Source organism: Garra rufa, chromosome 14, assembly GCF_049309525.1.
Source record: "Garra rufa chromosome 14, GarRuf1.0, whole genome shotgun sequence".
NCBI lineage: Eukaryota > Metazoa > Chordata > Actinopteri > Cypriniformes > Cyprinidae > Garra > Garra rufa.
The window spans coordinates 42,313,730-42,340,653 of NC_133374.1; the positions used below are offsets into that span (position 1 = coordinate 42,313,730).

The following is a 26,924-nucleotide window of genomic DNA, read 5'->3' on the forward strand; positions in this document are numbered from 1 at the left end:
AACATATGTCAAATAAAACATTTATAAACATAACATGACAAATAAATATTGAATTTTGAGTAAGATTTATATATGTTTTATTAAATCTGATGCTGTCCAAGGTGCTGATTCAATACTGTAGCTACTTTGGCCAATAACCACACATAAAATAAATATAAATAATTGTTTCATGTAAATAATGATGTAACGTTTTTACTGGAAGGCTGTAGGGTGTCTTTTTGTGTTTACATTTGCTTTAAGTTCACATTTGAGCAGAGCGCAAAACTGCAGTGAGCGGGATTCGAACCCCGGTCCAGACGTTTACCCCAAATAATGTGAAAAAATCTGATTGGTTGTCGGTGTAATTCAAAACCTTGGACAGCGGCAACAAAGCTTGCATTTCATTGGCTGTCAGCGTGTTCCAACTATTCACGACCTGCCGGCGGGTGGCAGGCGAGAATTCTACCACTGAACCACCAATGCTCAGCTGGGAGAACTTCGGCCTTCACATTGCCCTGGATTTAGTAATGGTGCGTAACTGTTACACGTCAAATCCAGGGAAAGGGGGGTTGGGTCAATATGCAAAGTTTGGAGCTCCTTCTAGCAAATCAGGCTTGGCCTTCAAGGCTCATTTTAAAGAATCCCACACACATGCAAACACACACCCCTTACTTAAAAGAACTCTGTTCCTGCATTTGCCCGGGAATCAGAGCCAGGCCTCCTGCACTCAAAAAAATGATTCTTTAAACTAACTCAATTCAATTATGGACAGTGGTTCCAAACAACCAAATTGTTTATTATTAACATATAAGGATTTTTTTCAATCTTTTCAAAATTATTCTGTTAAGACAACACAATTGAATTAGGAAAATCAATGTGAAATAGTAATGTCCAACCAAATCAATGTAATCAATGTCCTTTAACTTAAAACCATTAAGTTTAGTCAGCTTGTTTTGGTTTACTAAAAAATAGGCCAAACAGCTCATAATTTATTCATGTCGCAATGCATGATGGGAGTCATGGATGAGTTCTGATTGGCTACAACTTGGTTTTTTGGTGGTCACCGTTGTTGTGATTCTCACACTGATTCTTCATGTCTGTGTGTCTAAAAGCAAAAAAGCTTTTTTTTTCTTTCTTCATCTGTCTCATAAAGCCAAAACTGACAGATCTTTTGTTCACAGTTCTATTGAAATCTGTAAGGAAAACCTAAGTCAAGTACTTAAGTCACTATATGATAATAGCTATTTTAAGTACAGTCAATGCTACTTGATGACTTTTGTTCTTGGCTTGTCTAGCTGTTATAACTCAGTAAAAGCAGCCAAACAATATCTAACATTGAAGATTTAAGGGTCAAGAGCCCAACTAATGCAAACATTGACCACTATAATGGTTGCTTAAATTTTTTTTCCCTCTTTTGGTGATTCTGCTTATTAACATCAGGTGTCTGTAATAATGATCAATCATGACGACGTGTCTTCATCAAATACTTTAGAAATTGTCACATCCCGTTTTTGAATGGTGAAATTAAACTCTTTGCGTTACTTTAACAATTCATAATTAAGTAAAGTGGATAATTAAACAGCTTAAGTTATTTAAGCACAATGCAATAGTGTTTTGGCGGACAACAAAATATATATATGTTGTTTTAAAATAAAATATTTAAATAAAACCAACAATGGCACAAAACCATTTTTTTGAGTGTGTGTGGCAGGCGAGAATGGATGATGGAAGAGACTTTTTAACTTTTACTCCTCCCATTTGGAGTGAGGGGGAGATGAAAATCTTATCGGCACCCTAGATTACCCTTTGTGAGTATAGTGGTTTACCACAGGGAGCGCACATGCTCAAGCGCATGGGCACACAACTCGAGTTTCTCTTCATAGACGCATAAATCTTTCGCCTTTTACTAAAGATTTCCGTGGAGGGGAACCTTTCCGAGTGACCTGTATTTTTGGGTGCTCTGCTCACAGCAGAGCTGCACTGCAGTTTCAATAGCAGACTAAATCTGACCACACACCAATGTGCATTGGAGCAAAGCGTGCTTTCTCGTGGACCGTGTTTGCAGCCTTTGCGCTTCCTGTGTCGCAACTTCACATTTTTTTTCAGCCAGCATGGAAAGACAGCACTCTCATGACATGATGGGATCCAAACCTTGGGCTTCAGCTACTTTGGCCCTGTCAGTGACTTATGTACTTCCAGCATTCTTTTCTGCTCACAACAGAGCTGTATTGGAGTGTCAAGAGTAAAACTGGCCACCAGCCAATGGGCGGTGGAACGAAGCGCGCCTCACCACGTTCTGTACTTGCGGCCTTTGCGCTTTCTGCGTCGCAGCTCCAGATTTCTTTAGCCCGCATGGAAAGACAGCACTCTCTCGTACATGACGGGATACAAACAAAGATGGCTTCAGCTCCTTTTGCCCTATCAGTGACTTGTGCATTTCAAGCATTCTTTTCAGATGGCTAAAAGCTGGCGTCAGGATCTTGCGTTGGTGGTATAGTGGTGAGCATAGCTGCCTTCCAAGCAGTTGACCTGGGTTCGATTCCCGGCCAACGCATTTGTTTTGGCTCTGGCTGACGTTGAAGCAGAACTCCTTCTGTGACCTCTGTTAGCACCAAAATCTTTTGGATGAGTCGTTCAGCAGCAGCAAAGAGCTGAGTCTCCCCGTCGGGGAATCGAACCACGGCCTTCCGCGTGACAGGCGGAGATACTGTCCACTATACTAACGAGGAGCTGTACCCGCTGTTCTCCGCCCCCAGCCGACTTGACTTCACCGACATCAGCATAAGGAGCCACTACTCCATGAAAAAAACAAATCAACCTGCCTTGATCTTATTGAGTCTCCCAATATCTTGAATGCTACACATTACAGGGGGTCCTCATTTGGACCACTTTACTATTATTACTATTTTTTTTTACTTTTCATAATGGGAACATGAACATAAGGATGGGAAATCATGTGGCAGTAACATCGCATTTACGTGGATCATATCGCCCACTGCTAGAATTCTACCACTGAACCACCAATGCTCGGAAAGGAGGGAGAACGTTTGGAATTAACACCGCATTTACGAGTATATTGCCCACTGCTAAACTTCGTCAACCTATAGATAAAGTGAACAAGTTTTATAGGCATTTGACGAATATAGACGGACTAATGAGTTTCTGAAAAGATTCGTCAGGGAACGGGGGTTGGTCGGTATGCAAAGGTTGGAGCTCCTTCAAGTAAATCAGGCTTCATTTTAAAGAACCTTACACACATGCAAGCACACACACAACTTAATTAAAAGAACTCTGTTCCTGCATTGGCCGGGAATCGGACCCGGGTCTCCCGCGTGGCAGGCGAGAATTCTACCACTGAACCACCAATGCTCGGCTGGGAGACTTTCGGCCTTCACATTGCCCTGGATTTAGTAATGGTGCGTAACTGTTACACGTCAAATCCAGGTAAAGGGGGGTTGGGTCAATATGCAAAGTTTGGAGCTCCTTCTAGCAAATCAGGCTTGGCCTTCAAGGCTCATTTTAAAGAATCCCACACACATGCAAACACACACCCCTTACTTAAAAGAACTCTCTTCCTGCATTTGCCCGGGAATCAGAGCCAGGCCTCCTGTGTGGCAGGCGAGAATGGATGATGGAAGAGACTTTTTAACTTTTACTCCTCCCATTTGGAGTGAGGGGGAGATGAAAATCTTATCGGCACCCTAGATTACCCTTTGTGAGTATAGTGGTTTACCACAGGGAGCGCACATGCTCAAGCGCATGGGCACACAACTCGAGTTTCTCTTCATAGACGCATAAATCTTTCGCCTTTTACTAAAGATTTCCGTGGAGGGGAACCTTTCCGAGTGACCTGTATTTTTGGGTGCTCTGCTCACAGCAGAGCTGCACTGCAGTTTCAATAGCAGACTAAATCTGACCACACACCAATGTGCATTGGAGCAAAGCGTGCTTTCTCGTGGACCGTGTTTGCAGCCTTTGCGCTTCCTGTGTCGCAACTTCACATTTTTTTTCAGCCAGCATGGAAAGACAGCACTCTCATGACATGATGGGATCCAAACCTTGGGCTTCAGCTACTTTGGCCCTGTCAGTGACTTATGTACTTCCAGCATTCTTTTCTGCTCACAACAGAGCTGTATTGGAGTGTCAAGAGTAAAACTGGCCACCAGCCAATGGGCGGTGGAACGAAGCGCGCCTCACCACGTTCTGTACTTGCGGCCTTTGCGCTTTCTGCGTCGCAGCTCCAGATTTCTTTAGCCCGCATGGAAAGACAGCACTCTCTCGTACATGACGGGATACAAACAAAGATGGCTTCAGCTCCTTTTGCCCTATCAGTGACTTGTGCATTTCAAGCATTCTTTTCAGATGGCTAAAAGCTGGAGTCGGGAACTTGCGTTGGTGGTATAGTGGTGAGCATAGCTGCCTTCCAAGCAGTTGACCCGGGTTCGATTCCCGGCCAACGCATTTGTTTTGGCTCTGGCTGACGTTGAAGCAGAACTCCTTCTGTGACCTCTGTGAGCACCAAAATCTTTTGGATGAGTCGTTCAGCAGCAGCAAAGAGCTGGGTCTCCCCGTCGGGGAATCGAACCCCGGTCTTCCGCGTGACAGGCGGAGATACTGTCCACTATACTAACGAGGAGCTGTACCCGCTGTGCTTCGCCCCCAGCCGACTTGACTTCACAGACATCAGCATAAGGAGCCACTACTCCATGAAAAAAACAAATCAACCTGCCTTGATCTTATTGAGTCTCCCAATATCTTGAATGCTACACATTACAGGGGGTCCTCATTTGGACCACTTTACTATTATTACTATTTTTTTTTACTTTTCATAATGGGAACATGAAAAAAAGGATGGGAAATCATGTGGCAGTAACATCGCATTTACGTGGATCATATCGCCCACTGCTAGAATTCTACCACTGAACCACCAATGCTCGGAAAGGAGGGAGAACGTTTGGAATTAACACCGCATTTACGAGTATATTGCCCACTGCTAAACTTCGTCAACCTATAGATAAAGTGAACAAGTTTTATAGGCATTTGACGAATATAGACGGACTAATGAGTTTCTGAAAAGATTCGGCAGGGAACGGGGGTTGGTCGGTATGCAAAGGTTGGAGCTCCTTCAAGTAAATCAGGCTTCATTTTAAAGAACCTTACACACATGCAAGCACACACACAACTTAATTAAAAGAACTCTGTTCCTGCATTGGCCGGGAATCGGACCCGGGTCTCCCGCGTGGCAGGCGAGAATTCTACCACTGAACCACCAATGCTCAGCTGGGAGAACTTCGGCCTTCACATTGCCCTGGATTTAGTAATGGTGCGTAACTGTTACACGTCAAATCCAGGGAAAGGGGGGTTGGGTCAATATGCAAAGTTTGGAGCTCCTTCTAGCAAATCAGGCTTGGCGTTCAAGGCTCATTTTAAAGAATCCCACACACATGCAAACACACACCCCTTACTTAAAAGAACTCTGTTCCTGCATTTGCCCGGGAATCAGAGCCAGGCCTCCTGTGTGGCAGGCGAGAATGGATGATGGAAGAGACTTTTTAACTTTTACTCCTCCCATTTGGAGTGAGGGGGAGATGAAAATCTTATCGGCACCCTAGATTACCCTTTGTGAGTATAGTGGTTTACCACAGGGAGCGCACATGCTCAAACGCATGGGCACACAACTCGAGTTTCTCTTCAAAGACGCATAAATCTTTCGCCTTTTACTAAAGATTTCCGTGGAGGGGAACCTTTCCGAGTGACCTGTATTTTTGGGTGCTCTGCTCACAGCAGAGCTGCACTGCAGTTTCAATAGCAGACTAAATCTGACCACACACCAATGTGCATTGGAGCAAAGCGTGCTTTCTCGTGGACCGTGTTTGCAGCCTTTGCGCTTCCTGTGTCGCAACTTCACATTTTTTTTCAGCCAGCATGGAAAGACAGCACTCTCATGACATGATGGGATCCAAACCTTGGGCTTCAGCTACTTTGGCCCTGTCAGTGACTTATGTACTTCCAGCATTCTTTTCTGCTCACAACAGAGCTGTATTGGAGTGTCAAGAGTAAAACTGGCCACCAGCCAATGGGCGGTGGAACGAAGCGCGCCTCACCACGTTCTGTACTTGCGGCCTTTGCGCTTTCTGCGTCGCAGCTCCAGATTTCTTTAGCCCGCATGGAAAGACAGCACTCTCTCGTACATGACGGGATACAAACAAAGATGGCTTCAGCTCCTTTTGCCCTATCAGTGACTTGTGCATTTCAAGCATTCTTTTCAGATGGCTAAAAGCTGGAGTCGGGAACTTGCGTTGGTGGTATAGTGGTGAGCATAGCTGCCTTCCAAGCAGTTGACCCGGGTTCGATTCCCGGCCAACGCATTTGTTTTGGCTCTGGCTGACGTTGAAGCAGAACTCCTTCTGTGACCTCTGTGAGCACCAAAATCTTTTGGATGAGTCGTTCAGCAGCAGCAAAGAGCTGGGTCTCCCCGTCGGGGAATCGAACCCCGGTCTTCCGCGTGACAGGCGGAGATACTGTCCACTATACTAACGAGGAGCTGTACCCGCTGTGCTTCGCCCCCAGCCGACTTGACTTCACAGACATCAGCATAAGGAGCCACTACTCCATGAAAAAAACAAATCAACCTGCCTTGATCTTATTGAGTCTCCCAATATCTTGAATGCTACACATTACAGGGGGTCCTCATTTGGACCACTTTACTATTATTACTATTTTTTTTTACTTTTCATAATGGGAACATGAAAAAAAGGATGGGAAATCATGTGGCAGTAACATCGCATTTACGTGGATCATATCGCCCACTGCTAGAATTCTACCACTGAACCACCAATGCTCGGAAAGGAGGGAGAACGTTTGGAATTAACACCGCATTTACGAGTATATTGCCCACTGCTAAACTTCGTCAACCTATAGATAAAGTGAACAAGTTTTATAGGCATTTGACGAATATAGACGGACTAATGAGTTTCTGAAAAGATTCGTCAGGGAACGGGGGTTGGTCGGTATGCAAAGGTTGGAGCTCCTTCAAGTAAATCAGGCTTCATTTTAAAGAACCTTACACACATGCAAGCACACACACAACTTAATTAAAAGAACTATGTTCCTGCATTGGCCGGGAATCGGACCCGGGTCTCCCGCGTGGCAGGCGAGAATTCTACCACTGAACCACCAATGCTCGGCTGGGAGACTTTCGGCCTTCACATTGCCCTGGATTTAGTAATGGTGCGTAACTGTTACACGTCAAATCCAGGTAAAGGGGGGTTGGGTCAATATGCAAAGTTTGGAGCTCCTTCTAGCAAATCAGGCTTGGCCTTCAAGGCTCATTTTAAAGAATCCCACACACATGCAAACACACACCCCTTACTTAAAAGAACTCTCTTCCTGCATTTGCCCGGGAATCAGAGCCAGGCCTCCTGTGTGGCAGGCGAGAATGGATGATGGAAGAGACTTTTTAACTTTTACTCCTCCCATTTGGAGTGAGGGGGAGATGAAAATCTTATCGGCACCCTAGATTACCCTTTGTGAGTATAGTGGTTTACCACAGGGAGCGCACATGCTCAAGCGCATGGGCACACAACTCGAGTTTCTCTTCAAAGACGCATAAATCTTTCGCCTTTTACTAAAGATTTCCGTGGAGGGGAACCTTTCCGAGTGACCTGTATTTTTGGGTGCTCTGCTCACAGCAGAGCTGCACTGCAGTTTCAATAGCAGACTAAATCTGACCACACACCAATGTGCATTGGAGCAAAGCGTGCTTTCTCGTGGACCGTGTTTGCAGCCTTTGCGCTTCCTGTGTCGCAACTTCACATTTTTTTTCAGCCAGCATGGAAAGACAGCACTCTCATGACATGATGGGATCCAAACCTTGGGCTTCAGCTACTTTGGCCCTGTCAGTGACTTATGTACTTCCAGCATTCTTTTCTGCTCACAACAGAGCTGTATTGGAGTGTCAAGAGTAAAACTGGCCACCAGCCAATGGGCGGTGGAACGAAGCGCGCCTCACCACGTTCTGTACTTGCGGCCTTTGCGCTTTCTGCGTCGCAGCTCCAGATTTCTTTAGCCCGCATGGAAAGACAGCACTCTCTCGTACATGACGGGATACAAACAAAGATGGCTTCAGCTCCTTTTGCCCTATCAGTGACTTGTGCATTTCAAGCATTCTTTTCAGATGGCTAAAAGCTGGAGTCGGGAACTTGCGTTGGTGGTATAGTGGTGAGCATAGCTGCCTTCCAAGCAGTTGACCCGGGTTCGATTCCCGGCCAACGCATTTGTTTTGGCTCTGGCTGACGTTGAAGCAGAACTCCTTCTGTGACCTCTGTGAGCACCAAAATCTTTTGGATGAGTCGTTCAGCAGCAGCAAAGAGCTGGGTCTCCCCGTCGGGGAATCGAACCCCGGTCTTCCGCGTGACAGGCGGAGATACTGTCCACTATACTAACGAGGAGCTGTACCCGCTGTGCTTCGCCCCCAGCCGACTTGACTTCACAGACATCAGCATAAGGAGCCACTACTCCATGAAAAAAACAAATCAACCTGCCTTGATCTTATTGAGTCTCCCAATATCTTGAATGCTACACATTACAGGGGGTCCTCATTTGGACCACTTTACTATTATTACTATTTTTTTTTACTTTTCATAATGGGAACATGAAAAAAAGGATGGGAAATCATGTGGCAGTAACATCGCATTTACGTGGATCATATCGCCCACTGCTAGAATTCTACCACTGAACCACCAATGCTCGGAAAGGAGGGAGAACGTTTGGAATTAACACCGCATTTACGAGTATATTGCCCACTGCTAAACTTCGTCAACCTATAGATAAAGTGAACAAGTTTTATAGGCATTTGACGAATATAGACGGACTAATGAGTTTCTGAAAAGATTCGTCAGGGAACGGGGGTTGGTCGGTATGCAAAGGTTGGAGCTCCTTCAAGTAAATCAGGCTTCATTTTAAAGAACCTTACACACATGCAAGCACACACACAACTTAATTAAAAGAACTATGTTCCTGCATTGGCCGGGAATCGGACCCGGGTCTCCCGCGTGGCAGGCGAGAATTCTACCACTGAACCACCAATGCTCGGCTGGGAGACTTTCGGCCTTCACATTGCCCTGGATTTAGTAATGGTGCGTAACTGTTACACGTCAAATCCAGGTAAAGGGGGGTTGGGTCAATATGCAAAGTTTGGAGCTCCTTCTAGCAAATCAGGCTTGGCCTTCAAGGCTCATTTTAAAGAATCCCACACACATGCAAACACACACCCCTTACTTAAAAGAACTCTCTTCCTGCATTTGCCCGGGAATCAGAGCCAGGCCTCCTGTGTGGCAGGCGAGAATGGATGATGGAAGAGACTTTTTAACTTTTACTCCTCCCATTTGGAGTGAGGGGGAGATGAAAATCTTATCGGCACCCTAGATTACCCTTTGTGAGTATAGTGGTTTACCACAGGGAGCGCACATGCTCAAGCGCATGGGCACACAACTCGAGTTTCTCTTCATAGACGCATTAATCTTTCGCCTTTTACTAAAGATTTCCGTGGAGGGGAACCTTTCCGAGTGACCTGTATTTTTGGGTGCTCTGCTCACAGCAGAGCTGCACTGCAGTTTCAATAGCAGACTAAATCTGACCACACACCAATGTGCATTGGAGCAAAGCGTGCTTTCTCGTGGACCGTGTTTGCAGCCTTTGCGCTTCCTGTGTCGCAACTTCACATTTTTTTTCAGCCAGCATGGAAAGACAGCACTCTCATGACATGATGGGATCCAAACCTTGGGCTTCAGCTACTTTGGCCCTGTCAGTGACTTATGTACTTCCAGCATTCTTTTCTGCTCACAACAGAGCTGTATTGGAGTGTCAAGAGTAAAACTGGCCACCAGCCAATGGGCGGTGGAACGAAGCGCGCCTCACCACGTTCTGTACTTGCGGCCTTTGCGCTTTCTGCGTCGCAGCTCCAGATTTCTTTAGCCCGCATGGAAAGACAGCACTCTCTCGTACATGACGGGATACAAACAAAGATGGCTTCAGCTCCTTTTGCCCTATCAGTGACTTGTGCATTTCAAGCATTCTTTTCAGATGGCTAAAAGCTGGAGTCGGGAACTTGCGTTGGTGGTATAGTGGTGAGCATAGCTGCCTTCCAAGCAGTTGACCCGGGTTTGATTCCCGGCCAACGCATTTGTTTTGGCTCTGGCTGACGTTGAAGCAGAACTCCTTCTGTGACCTCTGTGAGCACCAAAATCTTTTGGATGAGTCGTTCAGCAGCAGCAAAGAGCTGGGTCTCCCCGTCGGGGAATCGAACCCCGGTCTTCCGCGTGACAGGCGGAGATACTGTCCACTATACTAACGAGGAGCTGTACCCGCTGTACTTCGCCCCCAGCCGACTTGACTTCACAGACATCAGCATAAGGAGCCACTACTCCATGAAAAAAACAAATCAACCTGCCTTGATGTTATTGAGTCTCCCAATATCTTGAATGCTACACATTACAGGGGGTCCTCATTTGGACCACTTTACTATTATTACTATTTTTTTTTACTTTTCATAATGGGAACATGAAAAAAAGGATGGGAAATCATGTGGCAGTAACATCGCATTTACGTGGATCATATCGCCCACTGCTAGAATTCTACCACTGAACCACCAATGCTCGGAAAGGAGGGAGAACGTTTGGAATTAACACCGCATTTACGAGTATATTGCCCACTGCTAAACTTCGTCAACCTATAGATAAAGTGAACAAGTTTTATAGGCATTTGACGAATATAGACGGACTAATGAGTTTCTGAAAAGATTCGTCAGGGAACGGGGGTTGGTCGGTATGCAAAGGTTGGAGCTCCTTCAAGTAAATCAGGCTTCATTTTAAAGAACCTTACACACATGCAAGCACACACACAACTTAATTAAAAGAACTCTGTTCCTGCATTGGCCGGGAATCGGACCCGGGTCTCCCGCGTGGCAGGCGAGAATTCTACCACTGAACCACCAATGCTCAGCTGGGAGAACTTCGGCCTTCACATTGCCCTGGATTTAGTAATGGTGCGTAACTGTTACACGTCAAATCCAGGGAAAGGGGGGTTGGGTCAATATGCAAAGTTTGGAGCTCCTTCTAGCAAATCAGGCTTGGCCTTCAAGGCTCATTTTAAAGAATCCCACACACATGCAAACACACACCCCTTACTTAAAAGAACTCTGTTCCTGCATTTGCCCGGGAATCAGAGCCAGGCCTCCTGTGTGGCAGGCGAGAATGGATGATGGAAGAGACTTTTTAACTTTTACTCCTCCCATTTGGAGTGAGGGGGAGATGAAAATCTTATCGGCACCCTAGATTACCCTTTGTGAGTATAGTGGTTTACCACAGGGAGCGCACATGCTCAAGCGCATGGGCACACAACTCGAGTTTCTCTTCAAAGACGCATAAATCTTTCGCCTTTTACTAAAGATTTCCGTGGAGGGGAACTTTTCCGAGTGACCTGTATTTTTGGGTGCTCTGCTCACAGCAGAGCTGCACTGCAATTTCAATAGCAGACTAAATCTGACCACACACCAATGTGCATTGGAGCAAAGCGTGCTTTCTCGTGGACCGTGTTTGCAGCCTTTGCGCTTCCTGTGTCGCAACTTCACATTTTTTTTCAGCCAGCATGGAAAGACAGCACTCTCATGACATGATGGGATCCAAACCTTGGGCTTCAGCTACTTTGGCCCTGTCAGTGACTTATGTACTTCCAGCATTCTTTTCTGCTCACAACAGAGCTGTATTGGAGTGTCAAGAGTAAAACTGGCCACCAGCCAATGGGCGGTGGAACGAAGCGCGCCTCACCACGTTCTGTACTTGCGGCCTTTGCGCTTTCTGCGTCGCAGCTCCAGATTTCTTTAGCCCGCATGGAAAGACAGCACTCTCTCGTACATGACGGGATACAAACAAAGATGGCTTCAGCTCCTTTTGCCCTATCAGTGACTTGTGCATTTCAAGCATTCTTTTCAGATGGCTAAAAGCTGGAGTCGGGAACTTGCGTTGGTGGTATAGTGGTGAGCATAGCTGCCTTCCAAGCAGTTGACCCGGGTTCGATTCCCGGCCAACGCATTTGTTTTGGCTCTGGCTGACGTTGAAGCAGAACTCCTTCTGTGACCTCTGTGAGCACCAAAATCTTTTGGATGAGTCGTTCAGCAGCAGCAAAGAGCTGGGTCTCCCCGTCGGGGAATCGAACCCCGGTCTTCCGCGTGACAGGCGGAGATACTGTCCACTATACTAACGAGGAGCTGTACCCGCTGTGCTTCGCCCCCAGCCGACTTGACTTCACAGACATCAGCATAAGGAGCCACTACTCCATGAAAAAAACAAATCAACCTGCCTTGATGTTATTGAGTCTCCCAATATCTTGAATGCTACACATTACAGGGGGTCCTCATTTGGACCACTTTACTATTATTACTATTTTTTTTTACTTTTCATAATGGGAACATGAAAAAAAGGATGGGAAATCATGTGGCAGTAACATCGCATTTACGTGGATCATATCGCCCACTGCTAGAATTCTACCACTGAACCACCAATGCTCGGAAAGGAGGGAGAACGTTTGGAATTAACACCGCATTTACGAGTATATTGCCCACTGCTAAACTTCGTCAACCTATAGATAAAGTGAACAAGTTTTATAGGCATTTGACGAATATAGACGGACTAATGAGTTTCTGAAAAGATTCGTCAGGGAACGGGGGTTGGTCGGTATGCAAAGGTTGGAGCTCCTTCAAGTAAATCAGGCTTCATTTTAAAGAACCTTACACACATGCAAGCACACACACAACTTAATTAAAAGAACTCTGTTCCTGCATTGGCCGGGAATCGGACCCGGGTCTCCCGCGTGGCAGGCGAGAATTCTACCACTGAACCACCAATGCTCAGCTGGGAGAACTTCGGCCTTCACATTGCCCTGGATTTAGTAATGGTGCGTAACTGTTACACGTCAAATCCAGGGAAAGGGGGGTTGGGTCAATATGCAAAGTTTGGAGCTCCTTCTAGCAAATCAGGCTTGGCCTTCAAGGCTCATTTTAAAGAATCCCACACACATGCAAACACACACCCCTTACTTAAAAGAACTCTGTTCCTGCATTTGCCCGGGAATCAGAGCCAGGCCTCCTGTGTGGCAGGCGAGAATGGATGATGGAAGAGACTTTTTAACTTTTACTCCTCCCATTTGGAGTGAGGGGGAGATGAAAATCTTATCGGCACCCTAGATTACCCTTTGTGAGTATAGTGGTTTACCACAGGGAGCGCACATGCTCAAGCGCATGGGCACACAACTCGAGTTTCTCTTCAAAGACGCATAAATCTTTCGCCTTTTACTAAAGATTTCCGTGGAGGGGAACCTTTCCGAGTGACCTGTATTTTTGGGTGCTCTGCTCACAGCAGAGCTGCACTGCAGTTTCAATAGCAGACTAAATCTGACCACACACCAATGTGCATTGGAGCAAAGCGTGCTTTCTCGTGGACCGTGTTTGCAGCCTTTGCGCTTCCTGTGTCGCAACTTCACATTTTTTTTCAGCCAGCATGGAAAGACAGCACTCTCATGACATGATGGGATCCAAACCTTGGGCTTCAGCTACTTTGGCCCTGTCAGTGACTTATGTACTTCCAGCATTCTTTTCTGCTCACAACAGAGCTGTATTGGAGTGTCAAGAGTAAAACTGGCCACCAGCCAATGGGCGGTGGAACGAAGCGCGCCTCACCACGTTCTGTACTTGCGGCCTTTGCGCTTTCTGCGTCGCAGCTCCAGATTTCTTTAGCCCGCATGGAAAGACAGCACTCTCTCGTACATGACGGGATACAAACAAAGATGGCTTCAGCTCCTTTTGCCCTATCAGTGACTTGTGCATTTCAAGCATTCTTTTCAGATGGCTAAAAGCTGGAGTCGGGAACTTGCGTTGGTGGTATAGTGGTGAGCATAGCTGCCTTCCAAGCAGTTGACCCGGGTTCGATTCCCGGCCAACGCATTTGTTTTGGCTCTGGCTGACGTTGAAGCAGAACTCCTTCTGTGACCTCTGTGAGCACCAAAATCTTTTGGATGAGTCGTTCAGCAGCAGCAAAGAGCTGGGTCTCCCCGTCGGGGAATCGAACCCCGGTCTTCCGCGTGACAGGCGGAGATACTGTCCACTATACTAACGAAGAGCTGTACCCGCTGTGCTTCGCCCCCAGCCGACTTGACTTCACAGACATCAGCATAAGGAGCCACTACTCCATGAAAAAAACAAATCAACCTGCCTTGATCTTATTGAGTCTCCCAATATCTTGAATGCTACACATTACAGGGGGTCCTCATTTGGACCACTTTACTATTATTATTATTTTTTTTTACTTTTCATAATGGGAACATGAAAAAAAGGATGGGAAATCATGTGGCAGTAACATCGCATTTACGTGGATCATATCGCCCACTGCTAGAATTCTACCACTGAACCACCAATGCTCGGAAAGGAGGGAGAACGTTTGGAATTAACACCGCATTTACGAGTATATTGCCCACTGCTAAACTTCGTCAACCTATAGATAAAGTGAACAAGTTTTATAGGCATTTGACGAATATAGACGGACTAATGAGTTTCTGAAAAGATTCGTCAGGGAACGGGGGTTGGTCGGTATGCAAAGGTTGGAGCTCCTTCAAGTAAATCAGGCTTCATTTTAAAGAACCTTACACACATGCAAGCACACACACAACTTAATTAAAAGAACTATGTTCCTGCATTGGCCGGGAATCGGACCCGGGTCTCCCGCGTGGCAGGCGAGAATTCTACCACTGAACCACCAATGCTCGGCTGGGAGACTTTCGGCCTTCACATTGCCCTGGATTTAGTAATGGTGCGTAACTGTTACACGTCAAATCCAGGTAAAGGGGGGTTGGGTCAATATGCAAAGTTTGGAGCTCCTTCTAGCAAATCAGGCTTGGCCTTCAAGGCTCATTTTAAAGAATCCCACACACATGCAAACACACACCCCTTACTTAAAAGAACTCTCTTCCTGCATTTGCCCGGGAATCAGAGCCAGGCCTCCTGTGTGGCAGGCGAGAATGGATGATGGAAGAGACTTTTTAACTTTTACTCCTCCCATTTGGAGTGAGGGGGAGATGAAAATCTTATCGGCACCCTAGATTACCCTTTGTGAGTATAGTGGTTTACCACAGGGAGCGCACATGCTCAAGCGCATGGGCACACAACTCGAGTTTCTCTTCAAAGACGCATAAATCTTTCGCCTTTTACTAAAGATTTCCGTGGAGGGGAACCTTTCCGAGTGACCTGTATTTTTGGGTGCTCTGCTCACAGCAGAGCTGCACTGCAGTTTCAATAGCAGACTAAATCTGACCACACACCAATGTGCATTGGAGCAAAGCGTGCTTTCTCGTGGACCGTGTTTGCAGCCTTTGCGCTTCCTGTGTCGCAACTTCACATTTTTTTTCAGCCAGCATGGAAAGACAGCACTCTCATGACATGATGGGATCCAAACCTTGGGCTTCAGCTACTTTGGCCCTGTCAGTGACTTATGTACTTCCAGCATTCTTTTCTGCTCACAACAGAGCTGTATTGGAGTGTCAAGAGTAAAACTGGCCACCAGCCAATGGGCGGTGGAACGAAGCGCGCCTCACCACGTTCTGTACTTGCGGCCTTTGCGCTTTCTGCGTCGCAGCTCCAGATTTCTTTAGCCCGCATGGAAAGACAGCACTCTCTCGTACATGACGGGATACAAACAAAGATGGCTTCAGCTCCTTTTGCCCTATCAGTGACTTGTGCATTTCAAGCATTCTTTTCAGATGGCTAAAAGCTGGAGTCGGGAACTTGCGTTGGTGGTATAGTGGTGAGCATAGCTGCCTTCCAAGCAGTTGACCCGGGTTCGATTCCCGGCCAACGCATTTGTTTTGGCTCTGGCTGACGTTGAAGCAGAACTCCTTCTGTGACCTCTGTGAGCACCAAAATCTTTTGGATGAGTCGTTCAGCAGCAGCAAAGAGCTGGGTCTCCCCGTCGGGGAATCGAACCCCGGTCTTCCGCGTGACAGGCGGAGATACTGTCCACTATACTAACGAGGAGCTGTACCCGCTGTGCTTCGCCCCCAGCCGACTTGACTTCACAGACATCAGCATAAGGAGCCACTACTCCATGAAAAAAACAAATCAACCTGCCTTGATCTTATTGAGTCTCCCAATATCTTGAATGCTACACATTACAGGGGGTCCTCATTTGGACCACTTTACTATTATTACTATTTTTTTTTACTTTTCATAATGGGAACATGAAAAAAAGGATGGGAAATCATGTGGCAGTAACATCGCATTTACGTGGATCATATCGCCCACTGCTAGAATTCTACCACTGAACCACCAATGCTCGGAAAGGAGGGAGAACGTTTGGAATTAACACCGCATTTACGAGTATATTGCCCACTGCTAAACTTCGTCAACCTATAGATAAAGTGAACAAGTTTTATAGGCATTTGACGAATATAGACGGACTAATGAGTTTCTGAAAAGATTCGTCAGGGAACGGGGGTTGGTCGGTATGCAAAGGTTGGAGCTCCTTCAAGTAAATCAGGCTTCATTTTAAAGAACCTTACACACATGCAAGCACACACACAACTTAATTAAAAGAACTATGTTCCTGCATTGGCCGGGAATCGGACCCGGGTCTCCCGCGTGGCAGGCGAGAATTCTACCACTGAACCACCAATGCTCGGCTGGGAGACTTTCGGCCTTCACATTGCCCTGGATTTAGTAATGGTGCGTAACTGTTACACGTCAAATCCAGGTAAAGGGGGGTTGGGTCAATATGCAAAGTTTGGAGCTCCTTCTAGCAAATCAGGCTTGGCCTTCAAGGCTCATTTTAAAGAATCCCACACACATGCAAACACACACCCCTTACTTAAAAGAACTCTCTTCCTGCATTTGCCCGGGAATCAGAGCCAGGCCTCCTGTGTGGCAGGCGAGAATGGATGATGGAAGAGACTTTTTAACTTTTACTTCTCCCATTTGGAGTGAGGGGGAGATGAAAATCTTATCGGCACCCTAGATTACCCTTTGTGAGTATAGTGGTTTACCACAGGGAGCGCACATGCTCAAGCGCATGGGCACACAACTCGAGTTTCTCTTCAAAGACGCATAAATCTTTCGCCTTTTACTAAAGATTTCCGTGGAGGGGAACCTTTCCGAGTGACCTGTATTTTTGGGTGCTCTGCTCACAGCAGAGCTGCACTGCAGTTTCAATAGCAGACTAAATCTGACCACACACCAATGTGCATTGGAGCAAAGCGTGCTTTCTCGTGGACCGTGTTTGCAGCCTTTGCGCTTCCTGTGTCGCAACTTCACATTTTTTTTCAGCCAGCATGGAAAGACAGCACTCTCATGACATGATGGGATCCAAACCTTGGGCTTCAGCTACTTTGGCCCTGTCAGTGACTTATGTACTTCCAGCATTCTTTTCTGCTCACAACAGAGCTGTATTGGAGTGTCAAGAGTAAAACTGGCCACCAGCCAATGGGCGGTGGAACGAAGCGCGCCTCACCACGTTCTGTACTTGCGGCCTTTGCGCTTTCTGCGTCGCAGCTCCAGATTTCTTTAGCCCGCATGGAAAGACAGCACTCTCTCGTACATGACGGGATACAAACAAAGATGGCTTCAGCTCCTTTTGCCCTATCAGTGACTTGTGCATTTCAAGCATTCTTTTCAGATGGCTAAAAGCTGGAGTCGGGAACTTGCGTTGGTGGTATAGTGGTGAGCATAGCTGCCTTCCAAGCAGTTGACCCGGGTTCGATTCCCGGCCAACGCATTTGTTTTGGCTCTGGCTGACGTTGAAGCAGAACTCCTTCTGTGACCTCTGTGAGCACCAAAATCTTTTGGATGAGTCGTTCAGCAGCAGCAAAGAGCTGGGTCTCCCCGTCGGGGAATCGAACCCCGGTCTTCCGCGTGACAGGCGGAGATACTGTCCACTATACTAACGAGGAGCTGTACCCGCTGTGCTTCGCCCCCAGCCGACTTGACTTCACAGACATCAGCATAAGGAGCCACTACTCCATGAAAAAAACAAATCAACCTGCCTTGATCTTATTGAGTCTCCCAATATCTTGAATGCTACACATTACAGGGGGTCCTCATTTGGACCACTTTACTATTATTACTATTTTTTTTTACTTTTCATAATGGGAACATGAAAAAAAGGATGGGAAATCATGTGGCAGTAACATCGCATTTACGTGGATCATATCGCCCACTGCTAGAATTCTACCACTGAACCACCAATGCTCGGAAAGGAGGGAGAACGTTTGGAATTAACACCGCATTTACGAGTATATTGCCCACTGCTAAACTTCGTCAACCTATAGATAAAGTGAACAAGTTTTATAGGCATTTGACGAATATAGACGGACTAATGAGTTTCTGAAAAGATTCGTCAGGGAACGGGGGTTGGTCGGTATGCAAAGGTTGGAGCTCCTTCAAGTAAATCAGGCTTCATTTTAAAGAACCTTACACACATGCAAGCACACACACAACTTAATTAAAAGAACTATGTTCCTGCATTGGCCGGGAATCGGACCCGGGTCTCCCGCGTGGCAGGCGAGAATTCTACCACTGAACCACCAATGCTCGGCTGGGAGACTTTCGGCCTTCACATTGCCCTGGATTTAGTAATGGTGCGTAACTGTTACACGTCAAATCCAGGTAAAGGGGGGTTGGGTCAATATGCAAAGTTTGGAGCTCCTTCTAGCAAATCAGGCTTGGCCTTCAAGGCTCATTTTAAAGAATCCCACACACATGCAAACACACACCCCTTACTTAAAAGAACTCTCTTCCTGCATTTGCCCGGGAATCAGAGCCAGGCCTCCTGTGTGGCAGGCGAGAATGGATGATGGAAGAGACTTTTTAACTTTTACTCCTCCCATTTGGAGTGAGGGGGAGATGAAAATCTTATCGGCACCCTAGATTACCCTTTGTGAGTATAGTGGTTTACCACAGGGAGCGCACATGCTCAAGCGCATGGGCACACAACTCGAGTTTCTCTTCATAGACGCATTAATCTTTCGCCTTTTACTAAAGATTTCCGTGGAGGGGAACCTTTCCGAGTGACCTGTATTTTTGGGTGCTCTGCTCACAGCAGAGCTGCACTGCAGTTTCAATAGCAGACTAAATCTGACCACACACCAATGTGCATTGGAGCAAAGCGTGCTTTCTCGTGGACCGTGTTTGCAGCCTTTGCGCTTCCTGTGTCGCAACTTCACATTTTTTTTCAGCCAGCATGGAAAGACAGCACTCTCATGACATGATGGGATCCAAACCTTGGGCTTCAGCTACTTTGGCCCTGTCAGTGACTTATGTACTTCCAGCATTCTTTTCTGCTCACAACAGAGCTGTATTGGAGTGTCAAGAGTAAAACTGGCCACCAGCCAATGGGCGGTGGAACGAAGCGCGCCTCACCACGTTCTGTACTTGCGGCCTTTGCGCTTTCTGCGTCGCAGCTCCAGATTTCTTTAGCCCGCATGGAAAGACAGCACTCTCTCGTACATGACGGGATACAAACAAAGATGGCTTCAGCTCCTTTTGCCCTATCAGTGACTTGTGCATTTCAAGCATTCTTTTCAGATGGCTAAAAGCTGGAGTCGGGAACTTGCGTTGGTGGTATAGTGGTGAGCATCGCTGCCTTCCAAGCAGTTGACCCGGGTTCGATTCCCGGCCAACGCATTTGTTTTGGCTCTGGCTGACGTTGAAGCAGAACTCCTTCTGTGACCTCTGTGAGCACCAAAATCTTTTGGATGAGTCGTTCAGCAGCAGCAAAGAGCTGGGTCTCCCCGTCGGGGAATCGAACCCCGATCTTCCGCGTGACAGGCGGAGATACTGTCCACTATACTAACGAGGAGCTGTACCCGCTGTGCTTCGCCCCCAGCCGACTTGACTTCACAGACATCAGCATAAGGAGCCACTACTCCATGAAAAAAACAAATCAACCTGCCTTGATCTTATTGAGTCTCCCAATATCTTGAATGCTACACATTACAGGGGGTCCTCATTTGGACCACTTTACTATTATTACTATTTTTTTTTACTTTTCATAATGGGAACATGAAAAAAAGGATGGGAAATCATGTGGCAGTAACATCGCATTTACGTGGATCATATCGCCCACTGCTAGAATTCTACCACTGAACCACCAATGCTCGGAAAGGAGGGAGAACGTTTGGAATTAACACCGCATTTACGAGTATATTGCCCACTGCTAAACTTCGTCAACCTATAGATAAAGTGAACAAGTTTTATAGGCATTTGACGAATATAGACGGACTAATGAGTTTCTGAAAAGATTCGTCAGGGAACGGGGGTTGGTCGGTATGCAAAGGTTGGAGCTCCTTCAAGTAAATCAGGCTTCATTTTAAAGAACCTTACACACATGCAAGCACACACACAACTTAATTAAAAGAACTATGTTCCTGCATTGGCCGGGAATCGGACCCGGGTCTCCCGCGTGGCAGGCGAGAATTCTACCACTGAACCACCAATGCTCGGCTGGGAGACTTTCGGCCTTCACATTGCCCTGGATTTAGTAATGGTGCGTAACTGTTACACGTCAAATCCAGGTAAAGGGGGGTTGGGTCAATATGCAAAGTTTGGAGCTCCTTCTAGCAAATCAGGCTTGGCCTTCAAGGCTCATTTTAAAGAATCCCACACACATGCAAACACACACCCCTTACTTAAAAGAACTCTCTTCCTGCATTTGCCCGGGAATCAGAGCCAGGCCTCCTGTGTGGCAGGCGAGAATGGATGATGGAAGAGACTTTTTAACTTTTACTCCTCCCATTTGGAGTGAGGGGGAGATGAAAATCTTATCGGCACCCTAGATTACCCTTTGTGAGTATAGTGGTTTACCACAGGGAGCGCACATGCTCAAGCGCATGGGCACACAACTCGAGTTTCTCTTCATAGACGCATTAATCTTTCGCCTTTTACTAAAGATTTCCGTGGAGGGGAACCTTTCCGAGTGACCTGTATTTTTGGGTGCTCTGCTCACAGCAGAGCTGCACTGCAGTTTCAATAGCAGACTAAATCTGACCACACACCAATGTGCATTGGAGCAAAGCGTGCTTTCTCGTGGACCGTGTTTGCAGCCTTTGCGCTTCCTGTGTCGCAACTTCACATTTTTTTTCAGCCAGCATGGAAAGACAGCACTCTCATGACATGATGGGATCCAAACCTTGGGCTTCAGCTACTTTGGCCCTGTCAGTGACTTATGTACTTCCAGCATTCTTTTCTGCTCACAACAGAGCTGTATTGGAGTGTCAAGAGTAAAACTGGCCACCAGCCAATGGGCGGTGGAACGAAGCGCGCCTCACCACGTTCTGTACTTGCGGCCTTTGCGCTTTCTGCGTCGCAGCTCCAGATTTCTTTAGCCCGCATGGAAAGACAGCACTCTCTCGTACATGACGGGATACAAACAAAGATGGCTTCAGCTCCTTTTGCCCTATCAGTGACTTGTGCATTTCAAGCATTCTTTTCAGATGGCTAAAAGCTGGAGTCGGGAACTTGCGTTGGTGGTATAGTGGTGAGCATCGCTGCCTTCCAAGCAGTTGACCCGGGTTCGATTCCCGGCCAACGCATTTGTTTTGGCTCTGGCTGACGTTGAAGCAGAACTCCTTCTGTGACCTCTGTGAGCACCAAAATCTTTTGGATGAGTCGTTCAGCAGCAGCAAAGAGCTGGGTCTCCCCGTCGGGGAATCGAACCCCGATCTTCCGCGTGACAGGCGGAGATACTGTCCACTATACTAACGAGGAGCTGTACCCGCTGTGCTTCGCCCCCAGCCGACTTGACTTCACAGACATCAGCATAAGGAGCCACTACTCCATGAAAAAAACAAATCAACCTGCCTTGATCTTATTGAGTCTCCCAATATCTTGAATGCTACACATTACAGGGGGTCCTCATTTGGACCACTTTACTATTATTACTATTTTTTTTTACTTTTCATAATGGGAACATGAAAAAAAGGATGGGAAATCATGTGGCAGTAACATCGCATTTACGTGGATCATATCGCCCACTGCTAGAATTCTACCACTGAACCACCAATGCTCGGAAAGGAGGGAGAACGTTTGGAATTAACACCGCATTTACGAGTATATTGCCCACTGCTAAACTTCGTCAACCTATAGATAAAGTGAACAAGTTTTATAGGCATTTGACGAATATAGACGGACTAATGAGTTTCTGAAAAGATTCGTCAGGGAACGGGGGTTGGTCGGTATGCAAAGGTTGGAGCTCCTTCAAGTAAATCAGGCTTCATTTTAAAGAACCTTACACACATGCAAGCACACACACAACTTAATTAAAAGAACTCTGTTCCTGCATTGGCCGGGAATCGGACCCGGGTCTCCCGCGTGGCAGGCGAGAATTCTACCACTGAACCACCAATGCTCAGCTGGGAGAACTTCGGCCTTCACATTGCCCTGGATTTAGTAATGGTGCGTAACTGTTACACGTCAAATCCAGGGAAAGGGGGGTTGGGTCAATATGCAAAGTTTGGAGCTCCTTCTAGCAAATCAGGCTTGGCCTTCAAGGCTCATTTTAAAGAATCCCACACACATGCAAACACACACCCCTTACTTAAAAGAACTCTGTTCCTGCATTTGCCCGGGAATCAGAGCCAGGCCTCCTGTGTGGCAGGCGAGAATGGATGATGGAAGAGACTTTTTAACTTTTACTCCTCCCATTTGGAGTGAGGGGGAGATGAAAATCTTATTGGCACCCTAGATTACCCTTTGTGAGTATAGTGGTTTACCACAGGGAGCGCACATGCTCAAGCGCATGGGCACACAACTCGAGTTTCTCTTCATAGACGCATAAATCTTTCGCCTTTTACTAAAGATTTCCGTGGAGGGGAACCTTTCCGAGTGACCTGTATTTTTGGGTGCTCTGCTCACAGCAGAGCTGCACTGCAGTTTCAATAGCAGACTAAATCTGACCACACACCAATGTGCATTGGAGCAAAGCGTGCTTTCTCGTGGACCGTGTTTGCAGCCTTTGCGCTTCCTGTGTCGCAACTTCACATTTTTTTTCAGCCAGCATGGAAAGACAGCACTCTCATGACATGATGGGATCCAAACCTTGGGCTTCAGCTACTTTGGCCCTGTCAGTGACTTATGTACTTCCAGCATTCTTTTCTGCTCACAACAGAGCTGTATTGGAGTGTCAAGAGTAAAACTGGCCACCAGCCAATGGGTGGTGGAACGAAGCGCGCCTCACCACGTTCTGTACTTGCGGCCTTTGCGCTTTCTGCGTCGCAGCTCCAGATTTCTTTAGCCCGCATGGAAAGACAGCACTCTCTCGTACATGACGGGATACAAACAAAGATGGCTTCAGCTCCTTTTGCCCTATCAGTGACTTGTGCATTTCAAGCATTCTTTTCAGATGGCTAAAAGCTGGAGTCGGGAACTTGCGTTGGTGGTATAGTGGTGAGCATAGCTGCCTTCCAAGCAGTTGACCCGGGTTTGATTCCCGGCCAACGCATTTGTTTTGGCTCTGGCTGACGTTGAAGCAGAACTCCTTCTGTGACCTCTGTGAGCACCAAAATCTTTTGGATGAGTCGTTCAGCAGCAGCAAAGAGCTGGGTCTCCCCGTCGGGGAATCGAACCCCGGTCTTCCGCGTGACAGGCGGAGATACTGTCCACTATACTAACGAGGAGCTGTACCCGCTGTACTTCGCCCCCAGCCGACTTGACTTCACAGACATCAGCATAAGGAGCCACTACTCCATGAAAAAAACAAATCAACCTGCCTTGATGTTATTGAGTCTCCCAATATCTTGAATGCTACACATTACAGGGGGTCCTCATTTGGACCACTTTACTATTATTACTATTTTTTTTTACTTTTCATAATGGGAACATGAAAAAAAGGATGGGAAATCATGTGGCAGTAACATCGCATTTACGTGGATCATATCGCCCACTGCTAGAATTCTACCACTGAACCACCAATGCTCGGAAAGGAGGGAGAACGTTTGGAATTAACACCGCATTTACGAGTATATTGCCCACTGCTAAACTTCGTCAACCTATAGATAAAGTGAACAAGTTTTATAGGCATTTGACGAATATAGACGGACTAATGAGTTTCTGAAAAGATTCGTCAGGGAACGGGGGTTGGTCGGTATGCAAAGGTTGGAGCTCCTTCAAGTAAATCAGGCTTCATTTTAAAGAACCTTACACACATGCAAGCACACACACAACTTAATTAAAAGAACTCTGTTCCTGCATTGGCCGGGAATCGGACCCGGGTCTCCCGCGTGGCAGGCGAGAATTCTACCACTGAACCACCAATGCTCAGCTGGGAGAACTTCGGCCTTCACATTGCCCTGGATTTAGTAATGGTGCGTAACTGTTACACGTCAAATCCAGGGAAAGGGGGGTTGGGTCAATATGCAAAGTTTGGAGCTCCTTCTAGCAAATCAGGCTTGGCCTTCAAGGCTCATTTTAAAGAATCCCACACACATGCAAACACACACCCCTTACTTAAAAGAACTCTGTTCCTGCATTTGCCCGGGAATCAGAGCCAGGCCTCCTGTGTGGCAGGCGAGAATGGATGATGGAAGAGACTTTTTAACTTTTACTCCTCCCATTTGGAGTGAGGGGGAGATGAAAATCTTATCGGCACCCTAGATTACCCTTTGTGAGTATAGTGGTTTACCACAGGGAGCGCACATGCTCAAGCGCATGGGCACACAACTCGAGTTTCTCTTCAAAGACGCATAAATCTTTCGCCTTTTACTAAAGATTTCCGTGGAGGGGAACTTTTCCGAGTGACCTGTATTTTTGGGTGCTCTGCTCACAGCAGAGCTGCACTGCAATTTCAATAGCAGACTAAATCTGACCACACACCAATGTGCATTGGAGCAAAGCGTGCTTTCTCGTGGACCGTGTTTGCAGCCTTTGCGCTTCCTGTGTCGCAACTTCACATTTTTTTTCAGCCAGCATGGAAAGACAGCACTCTCATGACATGATGGGATCCAAACCTTGGGCTTCAGCTACTTTGGCCCTGTCAGTGACTTATGTACTTCCAGCATTCTTTTCTGCTCACAACAGAGCTGTATTGGAGTGTCAAGAGTAAAACTGGCCACCAGCCAATGGGCGGTGGAACGAAGCGCGCCTCACCACGTTCTGTACTTGCGGCCTTTGCGCTTTCTGCGTCGCAGCTCCAGATTTCTTTAGCCCGCATGGAAAGACAGCACTCTCTCGTACATGACGGGATACAAACAAAGATGGCTTCAGCTCCTTTTGCCCTATCAGTGACTTGTGCATTTCAAGCATTCTTTTCAGATGGCTAAAAGCTGGAGTCGGGAACTTGCGTTGGTGGTATAGTGGTGAGCATAGCTGCCTTCCAAGCAGTTGACCCGGGTTCGATTCCCGGCCAACGCATTTGTTTTGGCTCTGGCTGACGTTGAAGCAGAACTCCTTCTGTGACCTCTGTGAGCACCAAAATCTTTTGGATGAGTCGTTCAGCAGCAGCAAAGAGCTGGGTCTCCCCGTCGGGGAATCGAACCCCGGTCTTCCGCGTGACAGGCGGAGATACTGTCCACTATACTAACGAGGAGCTGTACCCGCTGTACTTCGCCCCCAGCCGACTTGACTTCACAGACATCAGCATAAGGAGCCACTACTCCATGAAAAAAACAAATCAACCTGCCTTGATGTTATTGAGTCTCCCAATATCTTGAATGCTACACATTACAGGGGGTCCTCATTTGGACCACTTTACTATTATTACTATTTTTTTTTACTTTTCATAATGGGAACATGAAAAAAAGGATGGGAAATCATGTGGCAGTAACATCGCATTTACGTGGATCATATCGCCCACTGCTAGAATTCTACCACTGAACCACCAATGCTCGGAAAGGAGGGAGAACGTTTGGAATTAACACCGCATTTACGAGTATATTGCCCACTGCTAAACTTCGTCAACCTATAGATAAAGTGAACAAGTTTTATAGGCATTTGACGAATATAGACGGACTAATGAGTTTCTGAAAAGATTCGGCAGGGAACGGGGGTTGGTCGGTATGCAAAGGTTGGAGCTCCTTCAAGTAAATCAGGCTTCATTTTAAAGAACCTTACACACATGCAAGCACACACACAACTTAATTAAAAGAACTCTGTTCCTGCATTGGCCGGGAATCGGACCCGGGTCTCCCGCGTGGCAGGCGAGAATTCTACCACTGAACCACCAATGCTCAGCTGGGAGAACTTCGGCCTTCACATTGCCCTGGATTTAGTAATGGTGCGTAACTGTTACACGTCAAATCCAGGGAAAGGGGGGTTGGGTCAATATGCAAAGTTTGGAGCTCCTTCTAGCAAATCAGGCTTGGCGTTCAAGGCTCATTTTAAAGAATCCCACACACATGCAAACACACACCCCTTACTTAAAAGAACTCTGTTCCTGCATTTGCCCGGGAATCAGAGCCAGGCCTCCTGTGTGGCAGGCGAGAATGGATGATGGAAGAGACTTTTTAACTTTTACTCCTCCCATTTGGAGTGAGGGGGAGATGAAAATCTTATCGGCACCCTAGATTACCCTTTGTGAGTATAGTGGTTTACCACAGGGAGCGCACATGCTCAAACGCATGGGCACACAACTCGAGTTTCTCTTCAAAGACGCATAAATCTTTCGCCTTTTACTAAAGATTTCCGTGGAGGGGAACCTTTCCGAGTGACCTGTATTTTTGGGTGCTCTGCTCACAGCAGAGCTGCACTGCAGTTTCAATAGCAGACTAAATCTGACCACACACCAATGTGCATTGGAGCAAAGCGTGCTTTCTCGTGGACCGTGTTTGCAGCCTTTGCGCTTCCTGTGTCGCAACTTCACATTTTTTTTCAGCCAGCATGGAAAGACAGCACTCTCATGACATGATGGGATCCAAACCTT

The 26,924-nt window shown here is 46.8% G+C and overlaps 27 non-coding genes across 27 annotated transcripts; 14 read left to right on the plus strand and 13 right to left on the minus strand.

Moving 5' to 3' along the window:
- Positions 1-1,840: 1,840 nt before the first annotated feature.
- Positions 1,841-1,956, plus strand: LOC141285635 (U5 spliceosomal RNA). Its single transcript, XR_012338760.1, has one exon. It is a non-coding gene; the product is annotated as a U5 spliceosomal RNA (small nuclear RNA).
- Positions 1,957-3,277: 1,321 nt separating this feature from the next.
- On the minus strand, positions 3,278-3,348 carry trnag-gcc (transfer RNA glycine (anticodon GCC)). The gene has a single exon. It is a non-coding gene; the product is annotated as a tRNA-Gly (tRNA).
- A 399-nt stretch (positions 3,349-3,747) lies between these two features.
- LOC141285637 (U5 spliceosomal RNA) lies at positions 3,748-3,863 on the plus strand. Its single transcript, XR_012338761.1, has one exon. It is a non-coding gene; the product is annotated as a U5 spliceosomal RNA (small nuclear RNA).
- A 1,321-nt stretch (positions 3,864-5,184) lies between these two features.
- On the minus strand, positions 5,185-5,255 carry trnag-gcc (transfer RNA glycine (anticodon GCC)). The gene has a single exon. It is a non-coding gene; the product is annotated as a tRNA-Gly (tRNA).
- Positions 5,256-5,654: 399 nt separating this feature from the next.
- Positions 5,655-5,770, plus strand: LOC141285700 (U5 spliceosomal RNA). The gene has a single exon (XR_012338825.1). It is a non-coding gene; the product is annotated as a U5 spliceosomal RNA (small nuclear RNA).
- Positions 5,771-7,091: 1,321 nt separating this feature from the next.
- On the minus strand, positions 7,092-7,162 carry trnag-gcc (transfer RNA glycine (anticodon GCC)). The gene has a single exon. It is a non-coding gene; the product is annotated as a tRNA-Gly (tRNA).
- A 399-nt stretch (positions 7,163-7,561) lies between these two features.
- Positions 7,562-7,677, plus strand: LOC141285701 (U5 spliceosomal RNA). The gene has a single exon (XR_012338826.1). It is a non-coding gene; the product is annotated as a U5 spliceosomal RNA (small nuclear RNA).
- A 1,321-nt stretch (positions 7,678-8,998) lies between these two features.
- On the minus strand, positions 8,999-9,069 carry trnag-gcc (transfer RNA glycine (anticodon GCC)). The gene has a single exon. It is a non-coding gene; the product is annotated as a tRNA-Gly (tRNA).
- A 399-nt stretch (positions 9,070-9,468) lies between these two features.
- LOC141285738 (U5 spliceosomal RNA) lies at positions 9,469-9,584 on the plus strand. The gene has a single exon (XR_012338862.1). It is a non-coding gene; the product is annotated as a U5 spliceosomal RNA (small nuclear RNA).
- Positions 9,585-10,905: 1,321 nt separating this feature from the next.
- trnag-gcc (transfer RNA glycine (anticodon GCC)) lies at positions 10,906-10,976 on the minus strand. Its single transcript has one exon. It is a non-coding gene; the product is annotated as a tRNA-Gly (tRNA).
- A 399-nt stretch (positions 10,977-11,375) lies between these two features.
- On the plus strand, positions 11,376-11,491 carry LOC141285725 (U5 spliceosomal RNA). Its single transcript, XR_012338849.1, has one exon. It is a non-coding gene; the product is annotated as a U5 spliceosomal RNA (small nuclear RNA).
- A 1,321-nt stretch (positions 11,492-12,812) lies between these two features.
- Positions 12,813-12,883, minus strand: trnag-gcc (transfer RNA glycine (anticodon GCC)). The gene has a single exon. It is a non-coding gene; the product is annotated as a tRNA-Gly (tRNA).
- Positions 12,884-13,282: 399 nt separating this feature from the next.
- On the plus strand, positions 13,283-13,398 carry LOC141285703 (U5 spliceosomal RNA). The gene has a single exon (XR_012338827.1). It is a non-coding gene; the product is annotated as a U5 spliceosomal RNA (small nuclear RNA).
- A 1,321-nt stretch (positions 13,399-14,719) lies between these two features.
- Positions 14,720-14,790, minus strand: trnag-gcc (transfer RNA glycine (anticodon GCC)). The gene has a single exon. It is a non-coding gene; the product is annotated as a tRNA-Gly (tRNA).
- A 399-nt stretch (positions 14,791-15,189) lies between these two features.
- On the plus strand, positions 15,190-15,305 carry LOC141285704 (U5 spliceosomal RNA). The gene has a single exon (XR_012338828.1). It is a non-coding gene; the product is annotated as a U5 spliceosomal RNA (small nuclear RNA).
- A 1,321-nt stretch (positions 15,306-16,626) lies between these two features.
- On the minus strand, positions 16,627-16,697 carry trnag-gcc (transfer RNA glycine (anticodon GCC)). The gene has a single exon. It is a non-coding gene; the product is annotated as a tRNA-Gly (tRNA).
- A 399-nt stretch (positions 16,698-17,096) lies between these two features.
- Positions 17,097-17,212, plus strand: LOC141285705 (U5 spliceosomal RNA). The gene has a single exon (XR_012338829.1). It is a non-coding gene; the product is annotated as a U5 spliceosomal RNA (small nuclear RNA).
- A 1,321-nt stretch (positions 17,213-18,533) lies between these two features.
- Positions 18,534-18,604, minus strand: trnag-gcc (transfer RNA glycine (anticodon GCC)). Its single transcript has one exon. It is a non-coding gene; the product is annotated as a tRNA-Gly (tRNA).
- Positions 18,605-19,003: 399 nt separating this feature from the next.
- LOC141285739 (U5 spliceosomal RNA) lies at positions 19,004-19,119 on the plus strand. Its single transcript, XR_012338863.1, has one exon. It is a non-coding gene; the product is annotated as a U5 spliceosomal RNA (small nuclear RNA).
- Positions 19,120-20,440: 1,321 nt separating this feature from the next.
- Positions 20,441-20,511, minus strand: trnag-gcc (transfer RNA glycine (anticodon GCC)). The gene has a single exon. It is a non-coding gene; the product is annotated as a tRNA-Gly (tRNA).
- A 399-nt stretch (positions 20,512-20,910) lies between these two features.
- Positions 20,911-21,026, plus strand: LOC141285740 (U5 spliceosomal RNA). The gene has a single exon (XR_012338865.1). It is a non-coding gene; the product is annotated as a U5 spliceosomal RNA (small nuclear RNA).
- Positions 21,027-22,347: 1,321 nt separating this feature from the next.
- Positions 22,348-22,418, minus strand: trnag-gcc (transfer RNA glycine (anticodon GCC)). Its single transcript has one exon. It is a non-coding gene; the product is annotated as a tRNA-Gly (tRNA).
- A 399-nt stretch (positions 22,419-22,817) lies between these two features.
- On the plus strand, positions 22,818-22,933 carry LOC141285638 (U5 spliceosomal RNA). The gene has a single exon (XR_012338762.1). It is a non-coding gene; the product is annotated as a U5 spliceosomal RNA (small nuclear RNA).
- A 1,321-nt stretch (positions 22,934-24,254) lies between these two features.
- trnag-gcc (transfer RNA glycine (anticodon GCC)) lies at positions 24,255-24,325 on the minus strand. Its single transcript has one exon. It is a non-coding gene; the product is annotated as a tRNA-Gly (tRNA).
- Positions 24,326-24,724: 399 nt separating this feature from the next.
- On the plus strand, positions 24,725-24,840 carry LOC141285726 (U5 spliceosomal RNA). The gene has a single exon (XR_012338850.1). It is a non-coding gene; the product is annotated as a U5 spliceosomal RNA (small nuclear RNA).
- A 1,321-nt stretch (positions 24,841-26,161) lies between these two features.
- On the minus strand, positions 26,162-26,232 carry trnag-gcc (transfer RNA glycine (anticodon GCC)). The gene has a single exon. It is a non-coding gene; the product is annotated as a tRNA-Gly (tRNA).
- Positions 26,233-26,631: 399 nt separating this feature from the next.
- LOC141285706 (U5 spliceosomal RNA) lies at positions 26,632-26,747 on the plus strand. The gene has a single exon (XR_012338830.1). It is a non-coding gene; the product is annotated as a U5 spliceosomal RNA (small nuclear RNA).
- Positions 26,748-26,924: the final 177 nt, after the last annotated feature.